The sequence below is a fragment of the Octopus sinensis genome, unplaced genomic scaffold, assembly GCF_006345805.1.
Source record: "Octopus sinensis unplaced genomic scaffold, ASM634580v1 Contig15715, whole genome shotgun sequence".
Taxonomy (NCBI): domain Eukaryota; kingdom Metazoa; phylum Mollusca; class Cephalopoda; order Octopoda; family Octopodidae; genus Octopus; species Octopus sinensis.
In genome coordinates, this window is record NW_021833886.1 from 1 (window position 1) to 11,632 (window position 11,632).

Here is an 11,632-nt window from a genome sequence, read left to right on the forward strand (position 1 = left end):
TGGCTGAGTCGCGGAAAATGTTTAAATTTTAAACTTAGAAAACCAATTAAGATGTGCAACTAGTAATTGTGAAGTTGATTGAAAAAATTAAGTGAAGATAAAGAAAAACAGATTCTCATGATACGTATAATTGGACTGAATGCTATTTTACTAAATAAAATCTTATCTGTGTTGTTTTGATATCTATCCTTAGTATGTACATGTATATGCGGCCCGCGGAAAGGATTCATTTGGACAAAGTGGCCCGCGATGCGATTTGGGTTGGCCAGGCCATGGTCTAGTCCAAGTCTTTGTCCGATTCCAATCCTCAAAGAATCGTCGTCCAAAAAAGTCCCGAGATTTGGCAAGGATTGCACCAAGCCATGCTCCGCTCCCTCCACTTGAGGCTGACACCAGGCAAGCAAGGCGATGTTGATTTGCTTCTTTTTTAAGCCCTTCTGAAATTTTGGAGCAGACAATGTTATCCCAGTTCCTTTGTTTCGTTGTGTCTTCGGGGATTTTGAGTCCTGACCCGTTCCAATCCCGGCAAGCTTCATCAAATGACTCATTCCAGCGAAGTCCAATAGTGTGACGAAGGACTTGCCGTGTCAAATGGTTGCAGCTTGAGAGAGACGAAAGATATGCGGGTACGCGACCTCCAGCGCCGATCTTAGACCGACACCCCAAATCCAGAGGGAAGCTTACATTGCTTCCAACCGAGTTCGTCGAAGCGGACGTTGATTAGTGACTCAACAGTTTGTTTGAGAGATTTGTCTATCGAAAGTAGACTGTCGTAATGTTCGTGGCAGGGTGAACTTCGCAGTAGGTATAAAAGTTGGGTAGTCCGATGTTGTTTCTCATCAGGAAGAAGGATGTGTGAGAGTCGAGGCATGACAATCTTTTTGCGAGGCGAGACAATTCTTCATTTTTAGAAAGTAGATGGTTCCTGAGTTCGTCTTCACTGAGTGGACATCCAAGGAAATATAGTTTATCAACTGGCACAGTCGGGATCCCGGGAAGCAGTTCGTTGAAAAACTCCTTGATAAGAGAGAAAGTCGGTGTTTGAGTATGAGACATTTATTAACTCTGATTGATCTTTCCTTGTTTTCTTTTAATTTCTGTTTTTGATCAATAAACGACATTCCATTCCATATTAATCCTAGCGTTCGACATTCCATATTAATCCGGATTATTGAATTTCCGGAACATTGAATCAAATTTGGCAGGAAAAAGTTAGAAAATTTATAATTTCAATTGAAAAAATTCGGATTATTGAAGTTTTCGGATTATTGAAGTTCGAATTAACAAGAGTTGACTGTATATCACATCACAATTGATCACGACGCTTAAAATTGCGGCTACGATAGAACAAACAAAATTTATTGTTGAGATGGATGAGGTTGAAGAATTTCTCATGTAATAGGAAAATCAATCTGATTGAAATTATCCAGAAGATAACCAAGTAAATCAGTTATCAACTAATCCAGAAGAGAAATTGAAAATGTGTAATAAATTAAAGAAATTTATTGTCACCGTCTTGAAGGGACCCCCAGGGTTGAACGGAAAATTAAGAATTAAAAAGGCAAAAGTAAATGGCAGGCATAAATTATATGTAAAAAATAGTATTTTAATTATTTTTATAATAATTCTAATGTTTAATTTATTATTTTAGAATGGCTTGTCTAAAATTTTATTTTTACATATCAAATTATGACATGCAATGCGACATTGTGACCTTACTCATGAGGGTTAGGGTAGGGTTAGGGGCAGGATTAGGGCTAGGTTTAGGGTAGGGTTAGGGGCAGGATTAGGGCTAGGTTTAGGGTAGGGTTAGGGGCAGGATTAGGGCTAGGTTTAGGGTAGGGTTAGGATTAGGGTTAGGTAACATCTATGAAGTGTTGGAAATGGGTATAAGTGGGTTTACGATTGGTTACTTTACTTTGTTTTTAACTATATATAATTGGCTTTGTAAATTGTAATGACATTCATTTGAAATATTTATTATATTATTTATAATTAGTCTATTTATTTTTCTGAAATTAAGGCAGTACTAATGTAATCATAATTTTACTAATATAGAAATATTTTGAGGTCACGCAAGTATCTCTAGAATCCCTTTTTGGGTATTTCAATTATTAAGTGTATGAAATATCTAATTAGGGTAGGGTCCCTTCAAACTTGGGGTCGTTCGATGCCTGTGACATTTATTATTAAAATGACAATTTTGATATAAATTCACATGGGCCAATTTACAACATGATCAGAACCAACCTATGAAGAAAAAACTCTGGATCATTATTTTTATTAATTTTTTTAAATAATTCGAGAAATTCTTAACTCTTTTGTAATTTTAATTTAATCGACCCTTGAACCCATTGGGCTCTGCCGCAGTGACGGAAAGCGTCCTGACGGGATGACTATATTCCCCTTTAGAGGAGGAAGGTCTCTTGTTTGGGATGTAACTTGCGTCGACTCCTTTTCAGATACTGTGCTCACAGGAACAGCCAGTACACCAGGCTACGCATGTGCGCTGGCAGAAGAAAGGAAGTTGACGAAGTACAGTCCGACCCCAAATGGGGCACCAAGTGCCCCAAAATGCGGGGGTGCCCCAAAAACAGGGGTTTGTTATTTTTTTAAAAATTAAACCATAATAAACATCAAAAAACATTTTTACTAAAATATTCAGTTATTTTTTTTTTATTTGTAGAGTTTTGTCTGATATTGTTCGTCATTTCAGCCGAAAATCAAAAAAATCTCGGAGCATACTTGGTGCAACATTAGAATTTTTTTCGGTACTTTTGTCGAAGTGGTCGCAGTTTTTTTTAGGCCTTTTAAAAAATCTAATAATTTTTGAGGTGGATATATTATATTTTATTTAAGTCGCTCTATCAATTTAAAATATTATTAAATTTTTTACTAATTTTTTTCTAATTTTTTTAATATTATGGCGAGCATGTACCTAATATTGAATTAACTGGCACTATAGGTCACATGGAAATTCTGTTGTGGACTTATGCAAAATCAAATTCCGACAGCTCCCAATAAGTAAGGAGGAGCAGTGCATTTTCTGCAAATGTGGATATCCTTTCAAAATCACGTATATGTCCGAAGGGACATCAGATGGAATTAGTCTTGGGACCGAAGCTCAATTGGAAATGCTCAAGAGTTGGTGTGTAGAGTCCAATGTTCTATTAAAAAAGGTATAATTTCTCTCAAATAATTCTAGATACCTGGTTAGAGAATTGTAGATTGCCATTTGAGGATGTCATCGCCTACATATACTTATGGAGTTACGATAGGCATACCTTCAAATGGCTTCATCACGAATACAATTGGGGTGAACATACATATGTCGATTGGGCTATGTTTTGGTATTTGTCGAGCCACCAAACAGTGTTTTTCGCAACCAGTCGCGGATAGGAGCAGAGAAACACTGCTCAGTCTAGTAATTCGATATGTCGAGGTGGGAAGCATTATTTATAGTGACTGCTGGAAAGGTTAGCATTATTTGATTAACATTTAGGGTATTCACTGATCAATTGGTTGAAAACGGCTACACACACGAAACCGTTAACCATAAGTAAGGAAATAAATATATTCAGAAAATTCTTTGTGGATCCAACGACGGGAGTGCACACCCAGACAGTAGAACGAATGTGGGGAAGTGCAAAATGCAAGAATAAAGCTCAAAGAGGAGCTGTAAGACATCATCTGGGATCTTATTTCGCAGGTTTTTTTAGTTAGTTATTTTTTCAGAATTTATGTGGCGAAAACAAATACAGAACTATAAGGAATCTTTTGCACAGATTGTAAAAGACATAAATTCCTTCTACAGTCCTGGAATTTGGATGCCGCGTACTAAAAATGACTAAATTGGTTAAATAATTTTAAATAATTTTAATAACCATTTAAATTATTGATAGAGGGTTATAAATTAAATAATCTATTTTTCACTAAAAAAATTAATTAATTTTAATTATCTTCTAAAAAAACTGCGACCACTTCGACAAAAGTACCTTTTTACTTCGACAAAAGTACCTTTTTTCTTCTAAATTGTTAAGCAGATCTTTGTTTTTGCTACGACATTTTCACTATTTTCGGTTTCTGAATATGTATCATAAACATTATTGTTCATGTCTTCGCATTCTCCATCAATTGTTTCGTTAACAACTTGATCTAAATGTTCATCTGTTAGACAGTTTTTGTTGCATAAGAATCACGTTCCTGTCGATATCCAAAGGTTGTAAATAGGGCGTTGTATTTTTCGGCAAAAATAAAAATTCGATGTTCGAACATTCGGCAGTTTTATGGCACCGCATTGTCAAGTATTAATAATATTTTTCTGTTGTTTTTGCAAAACGATTCATTTTAAGAGTGTAGCCAACTCATAAAGAAAGTAATCCAATTTTTGAAGCTGTAACTAAGCAATTTTTTCAAAATAGGGCCTGAAATCGGAATTTTATCTACGCGTAGTCTTTGAAATATTTCAAAGACTTGATCATCAAATTTATCTTTATCGGCTTTAAATGTGTCATATTCCTCAGAAATAGTATTGCCGTGTTGCAAGAAAGGTACAATATTTCGTTTTATTCTTGATATTGTTCCTTTCTTGTGTTGTACTTTTCATTAGTTGCTCTTCAGATAAATTTTTCTTCAAAATTTCTTTAGCAATCTTCAATTTAGTTTCGTAATCCATAACCACAACAATAAAAATATAAATTGAAAATAAAACAAAAAATAATTAATTTATTATAATTTTATTTTATTTTAATTCCTTATAAATGATTTATGGTGCCCCAAAAATTCCATAATTTTTTATCGATTTTTATTTTTTTTCTGCCAAAATGTACTTTTGGAATAAAGTGCCCAAATTGCGGGGGTTGCCCCAAAATCCGAGGGTGCCCCACCCCTGGGGTCTGCCCATTTTGGGGTCGGAATGTACGCTGTGCTTCCGAACGTCGTTGAGTTTGTCCCCCTAGCCTTTGAGACCTCCGGTGTGGTGGAAAGAAGGTAGAAAATCTGTACGGGTTGTGGGAGGAAGAAGAATCTCACAGAATAAAATGACCGGAGGGAGACGAGCTGGCTTTCCAGCGCATCTCGGTGCAATTCTTCGCGGGAACTGCCTCTCTATCCGCAGTGCTTCGTCGTCGGACTAACCTCAAGTTCACGACATTAATTAATCTCTATTAATTAATTGACTGTATTAAAATTTAATAAATATTTGTTGTGAACAAAAAAAAAAAAAAAAACTTTAAATACATTTCAATTATGGTGAACAATTGGAAGTTCAAACTTCTATTGCTCCCAAAATTCTACATCTCGTCAAGATTTGGTCGGTTCCAAAAAATGGCAAGATTTAGAGGTTAATTCCCACAACTAAATCGAATGATAAAATCGATTATATTACATCATAAAAACAGTTGAATTACAAAAAATCTTAAATTTTAGATTATTTGATAGAATTCAATAACAAGCTGTGGATTCGAAATCTTGAATTCAGATGCAGGGACCAGTGTGCGCTGATCTGATCCTTTCCTGGGAAACATTATCTTTAATTGCACAACCATGCAACAAGGAACAACAATTCTCCAGTAAACATCGTGGCACCAATAATTTTTTTAGGTTTATTTTTTGGTTGGATGCTATTTTGATCATTTAAATTAATTTTCTTTGAGCTAGGAAGTTCATTTGAGTTTCTAGAAATTATGTAAATTGTAAATTACATTATTTTTTTAGTCAAGGATTTTTTCTTATTTTGGCCATTTTTGATTTTAATTGAATTTCTCTACAAATTTTTCAATAATAAAACAACCCATTACAACGAAAATGTGAGTTCGTCTTTTATTACTTAATTTTTTATGGGAAAAATAAAATCGTAATTACTTAATAATAAACTAAATTTATTAATATACAATTAAAATGATTTTATAGAAAACCCGCCTGACATCGACACGTTCTACCCCTCGATTCAGGGATTTTCAACCGTTCGTATGGACCGCTCTAATGGGCTGAATGGAGGGGGTCTTATCACCCTCATCCGTAAACATTCCCTTCACTAACACTACCAATTCTATACGTTCCACATTTTCCCCGACGCCCACTTGGAGTTCGTCACAGTACTAATAACAATCAATTTCTTATTCTAAAAAATATGAAAATCCAGACAATCCAATAGACAATCCCATTAAAATCAAACTAAATTAATAAATAATGAAAAAATAATTAAAATCTATTGTTTATACGTCGAGATTTATACTTTGACTAAAATTGTAGATTACCCAATAATGTTGCCTACACAATCGTCAACCTGTACATTCCTCCTCCTACAAGTTGTTCGAAGGGCTACAATCCAGACCTCTCTTGGATCTTGCCATTGAAGAACACAATTGTGTGCAATTGCTTCTCGGACATTCCTGGTCGGTTCCTTACGACCCTCCTTCTGACCACAATCCCGTAATTTTGGAGATCAAAAATACTTCCAAAGTCCTATTACCAAAAGGACATTTATCAACTACAAACGCGGAGTGGAGTCGAAATTCATTTTTAAACACACATCAACCTGTCTAGATCCCAACATGGTTTCCACCCATCTCACTCCACCTCTACGCATCTAACAAAACTAACGGACTTCATTGCGGATGGTTTTAACAACAAACCAGCACTTTTCACTATTCTGGATTCGATTGACATCTCAAAAGCCTTCGGAATGTCCTCCGTGCAGTGTCCGGATCCTCCTTCGGTCAAGACTAAGAAACGCTAAGAATAATCTACAAATAATATGTCAGGACCTCCCTTAACTACGCTAGCCCCGCTTGGGGCTCTTCTCTTTCATCCAGTAACAATCAAAAACTTCAAAGGATCCAAAATGGTGCTCTCTAAACAATTACTGGATGCATGCTATTCACTCCTTCCGACCATCTCCAATGGGAAACCACCATTCTCCCTGTGGAAGATCACCTTCGTATGCGGAACCTGCAATTCCTCAGTACGGCCATGAATCAGACCACCTATGTCATTTCCTCTCTCATACAAAAAACAGCCGTATGATAGTACCTACCATTGCAAATCTAACCAGTGAACTGTCTAAAATTTCTGAGCCTTCCTCCGAGAAATCGAGGACAAAGCAGATACACGACCATGTCTCCATTAAGGCTATTCGAAAACTTGCCTGGAATAAATTACTAGACGACTCCCCTCCTCTGGTGGACGACTCGGAGTCTTAGCTGGACAGAGAAACGAGAACATCTCTGGCACAACTTCGTTCTGGACATTTCCTCCTAATTGATGAATCTGGCTATTAGTCTCCTCCTCCGGACCATCTATGCCTATTGCTTCGAGAAGCTTTCTCCGGACCGGGGCCTCCGGTGGGCATTATAGAATTATGGAAGCGCCCAGCACTCGCTGCTGAGCGTCTGAGGACAGCCGGCCTCCTACAAGCTAGAGAGGTCGGGGTAACTAACTAACTTACCTTGCAGGATTTCGAGAAAAATATTTTGTAAGCACTAGGTCTCACGAGTTTGTAAATATCAGCGAAAATCTTTGCTTATAGCGTCTATTAAGGTCACTGTTTAGCAGTGTTATTTGATTTAAATCATTTGATTTTAATCAACAAAAAATCAATGATTTGCTGCTGATTAAACCAATTGCTGTCGTTGTTGACAAAATGCAAAATGATTTTACGAAGATTAGTCATGTTGTAGAAAACTTGAACAGACTTATATGGATTATGAATGTACGGCTATTTTAGAAAAAGTGAAAACCTGAGCTGATCAAGTATTAACAGATTTCTTACTGGCGAATCTAATGGACCCAGCATGTTTTGAGAAGTCTCTTTCAACTGCAGAGATTGACCTCGCTTTGGAGTATTGTCTGAATATCATGAATATGCTTTTCCGAATCTGATTAATTTCAGAGCTGAACCATTTAAGCAATACAATATTCTAATAAAACTTGATGGTCATTAATCATTAGCCACTCACCACTCTGGACATTACCTATCCATAAGTACGATTATTTCCATTAAGATGCTCAATTGCAAAATATGAAGATATCAAATTTATAAGGAATGAATAAAACTATTAACAAACTTATGATACTTTTATTGAAATAGATAAATTGAAAAAACCATCGACTTTGTCAGATTCATTTTTACAAATTGTAAAAAGTGTCAACCTTTACTCATAGTAGTTCTTTAAAATGTTTTTTCAATAATCGTTTTTCGGGCTCCGTAATTAGAAGTAAAATAATCATTGTTAATACACATACTGTCATATTCAGAATGTCATTATAATTCATCATTTTGTTAATATAAAATTGGTCAATTCTAAATCATCCAGCAAATATGATAAGTGAATATTGTGATCTCATTATGTTGTTTATTAAATAAACATTCTTTCGCTTTTTTAATAAGCAAAAAATCTCCTTTTAAAGAAATCCATACTTGAATAACATTTGACAGTTTGTAGCATAATAAGAAACAGATTTGAGTCAGCTCCCTAATCTCGCAGCTATTGGTTCTTGCGGGTACCCATTTCTCTTGAACAATTGTCTTCGATAATTGTTCTTTATAGCAAATGCTTGTAAAATTTCCACTATATTGTGGCAAGTAAACTCTGAAGGAGGTGGATGCCCAATAAATTCGAATAAGTGATAAATGCTCTTTTTCTCAATTTATAGAGTGGAATGTTTTCTGATACAAATGCTTCCGTTACGTCTGACGCAAAATTTCAGAAAAATAATTTTTCAGAACAATAGTCAATTGTCTTGTATTTGTGGATATTAAATTGTTGCTGATTTAGTTTAAAAAGATATCAACTTGATCTATTTTATCTTAGAAAGTTAAAGTTCAACCTAACTTTATGCAAAAAAAATTTCAGTCAATTCGTTTTAAACTGGATCAACTTCAGCTGACCTCTTTAACTGTCACACAGCTGAGACTGACTCAAAGCTCTCAAATTCAAGGGACAAGATTGCTCCTGAACGACAAATATTTATGTATTGGTATTAGTTACGCATAGGTATGGATATCTACCAGCCCCACACCTGCAGGTAGGGGAGCACAATTTTTTCGAACGGTTTGCATACCCTATCTTATAGAAAGAGTGCTGGTGAGTATTCCTCGCCACACACAAGTGAATAAGGTCGTTAAATGAGCTGATGCCCAGGTCGAGTAAAAGAAAAGGATAAAGTAAAAAAGACAATTCTGAAACTTTCGAGTTCGACCCCTTGCTTCCGAAACTTTTGGAATAGTCGACAAGATGATGACTCAGCTGCTATCGTTTGGAGGATCGATCGAAGATTTTGTCGAAAACAAATGACCGGAGAGAGACGAACTAGCTTTTCCAGCAAGTCTCGGTGTGCTCGCCGAAAATACCATTCCATACGCACTGCGGAGTCAAATAGCTTAGTCTTCGGGCCCCGAAAGACTTTAAAGTGCAGTTGGTTGATTTACTTTCAATTTTTTTAAAGCTTTATTTTTCGCTACTAAAAAAAACCTAAGTTACTAATCTACTAAATCAATTTAAACAATTTTTAGATAAAGAAACTTTATCGCTTTAAAATGTAAATACTGAGTTGAAAAAGTAGTAATCAATTGTCAACAACCGGCAGTCAGTATTGCAGTCGTGATAACTGCAATTTCATTAGTATACCAATTAGTATGCATGGATTGGAACAAAAATAAAAATGCACAAGAGCACACGAAAAAAATATGCCGTAGGACAGCCCGACTGGAACCGACCTCACCCGATAGCGATCCAAAGTGCAATGGATGACTAAAGGATGGAATGCCTGCCTAAGTGATAACAGGCATCCACGACCAGGTAAGTGGATTTTTAAAATGGCACTCTCTAAATGTATTTAAAAAAATCATTTAAATTATGTTCAATATTTCCACCGGATGAATTATTTTTATTCAATTAGAAAATTAATTTTGAAATAAGTTCTTTTTTAAATTTTAGAAAAAAACCATTACAAATTATTTAATACTTTATTATTTTTATGTTACATAAATATCAAATACGAAACAAACAGTGGTTCTCTACTTGGGGACGGCCATGATATTGTCAGAAGAAAGGCTCTCGCTTGGGCACGATGAACAAGATAAAGAAAAGAGTGGATCGGCAAACGACGACTCTGTACGTCACTTCGTCTGAGGATGTATGAAGCCTTTGTCAAACCAATCCTGACATATAATTCGGCGACCTGGGGATGTCTAGTACTGAACAACGTGGACTCGATTCTTTTCACCGCAGGCAACTTAGATCCCTACTGGGATTGAACTGGCCTATAAGAATCAACCAGGAATCGCTATACAATAGATGCAGAACTGGCCCTCTGAGTGTGGAAATCGTCAATATGCGGTGGAGGTTATTTGGCCATATTCTACGAATGGACATGCTTGCCCCAGCTAACATAGCAATGGAGGGCTACTTCCTGAAAGAGGGATCGAGCTTCCGTGGACGTCCACGTGTTACGCTGCGGAAAACATTGACGGAGACCTGAAATGTGTGAAAAAAGGCTAAGGAGTGGTGAGGATCTGGACGAGCTGAGGAAACTCGCTCACGACAGAGGAGGTTGGAGGAGGCTGGTTCAAAGGATTGTTTTTAATGCTGCACGAGTAAAATTATAACTAATATGATTCTACGTATGTTGCAAATAATAATAATAATAAAACAAACAGTTGATGATATAGAATACAGCTGACCGTTAATGCTACTTTAAAAAACAAAAGTTTTTTAGAATGGATATACACTCAACCTCTCAAATTGGCCATTTTTGGTTCCTTCAATATTGTGGCCATTTGAGAAATGGCCAATTAGCAAATAAAACTAGTGTCTGTGATGGAGACTCGCTAGAGAGATACTAAATAACTCACTTGATAGGTTTGGATAAATTATTCTATATGTATATTTAAATATTTCGAATTATTAGAGATCTTTATAGCTGTGATAACCTTCGTTACGTGAATGTAGATGCTTTTGCACGTCTAGTCGCATTAACACATCAGTACAAATCTTATTCTAACATTAAAGTTACATGCAATCAAATACCTTTTTCATTTGCCAAAAATCAGTCGTCGCCTCAACCTTAAATATTTTAAATTACTGATTTTGTAGTTTTTTTAAAGACCAGAAAATGTGCATGTTCACAAATGGGTCCCAACCCACAATTTATTATTCTCATATAAAAATTACGACAGTGACTAATAAACTAAATATCTTATTAGCCGATAACAGTGTGGAAATAAAAGTATCTCAAATGCAACCTCTGTGACCACCCGATCCCAAATAATATGACCTGCACAAGTGAATGTAACTAAAAAAATATTCTGACGGTACTCAATAACTAACTTAATTATTCTGATATTTCTTGTTTCCACTTTTCTTTATTGTTACATTCACCAGTCAGAATTAAATCCAAACTTGCACAATTTTTTATTGATTTAATTAAAAGAAAAACCAAATTTTAACAAAAACCAGTCCCAAAATTTGTTACAGATATATATTTTGATGTCTTGGTCAAATGAAGAATAGTAAATCTCTTCATAGGGATTATTCATAAGTTTAAAATCACTCATAATAAAAATAGACTTGATTAATGACATTCTGATTGTTTGTAACAACCTTCACAGTAACCTCACACGACTTGAAAA

General features: G+C 35.6%; 1 pseudogene; it reads right to left on the reverse strand.

The window, feature by feature from the left end:
* Positions 1-9,661: 9,661 nt before the first annotated feature.
* Positions 9,662-9,808, reverse strand: LOC115230519 (annotated as a pseudogene).
* Between the last annotated feature and the right edge of the window lie 1,824 nt (positions 9,809-11,632).